An 881-nucleotide genomic window follows, 5' to 3' on the forward strand; every position below is an offset into this window, starting at 1 on the left:
ATGCTGGGCTCACACGCAAAGATCTCTACCTGCTATACGTCGACTTCTCCTCGGCATTCAACACCATCAACCACGACCTGCTACTACAGATCATGTACGACCTAGGGCTACCCGAGGACCTCATCTATGTCGTACGGGACCTGTACAGCCAAGCGCGGACCACTATACGGACAGAACACGGCCTCACAGCGCCAATAATGATCGAACGAGGCACAGTACAGGGGGACACGCTCTCGCCGGTGCTATTCATTATTTTCCTCGAACCACTCCTCCGATGGCTCCACGCTGGCGGACGAGGGTACAAGTACGGCTGCCTCCCCGACAGCTTGAACGCCAGGTACCATGGAAGCTCAGCCGCTTACGCCGACGACCTCGCCGTGATGACCAACAGCGCACAAGACCTACAAATACAATGCGACAAGATCAGCTTGTACTCGAAATGGGCGGGCCTACACGTGAATCACAAAAAATGCGCAGTGACGGGCATCCTGCACCACAGGGCATGGGCCGACCGAGGCCTGAACGGACCCACGTGTGCACGCACCCTCAAGGCAGCCTTGGATGAAAAAATCAAAATCAGCGACCAGTCAGTGCCGTACCTACCCCCCACGGAACCCTACAAGTACCTTGGGGTCCACGTAACACTGACCCTCAACTGGAGCGCACAGATGTCCCACGTCTGCAAGGCGGTGAGGGACAAGGGCGACCTACTTCAGGGATCCCTAGCATCGCCGGACCAATGTATCAGAATCATACAGACTTGCATACAAGCGGTAGTGTCATACAGCTTCTCCACCATGGCATACACTCCTAATGATATCAGACTTTTGGATGCGATGATCGCACGCGCAGCCCGACGCTGCTACCGCTTGCCCACCAGT

The 881-nt window shown here is 56.0% G+C and overlaps 1 protein-coding gene across 1 annotated transcript in view; it reads right to left on the reverse strand.

Moving 5' to 3' along the window:
- jtnpB7-1 (jordan transposition protein-like protein) overlaps window positions 1-881 on the reverse strand; it is a gene marked incomplete at its 3' end in the record, with an annotated part of 9,615 nt that overhangs the window by 1,385 nt on the left and 7,349 nt on the right. The gene's annotated exons all lie outside the window — the stretch shown is intronic.

Source organism: Volvox carteri, assembly GCF_000143455.1.
Source record: "Volvox carteri f. nagariensis unplaced genomic scaffold VOLCAscaffold_19, whole genome shotgun sequence".
Taxonomy (NCBI): Eukaryota; Viridiplantae; Chlorophyta; class Chlorophyceae; order Chlamydomonadales; family Volvocaceae; genus Volvox; species Volvox carteri.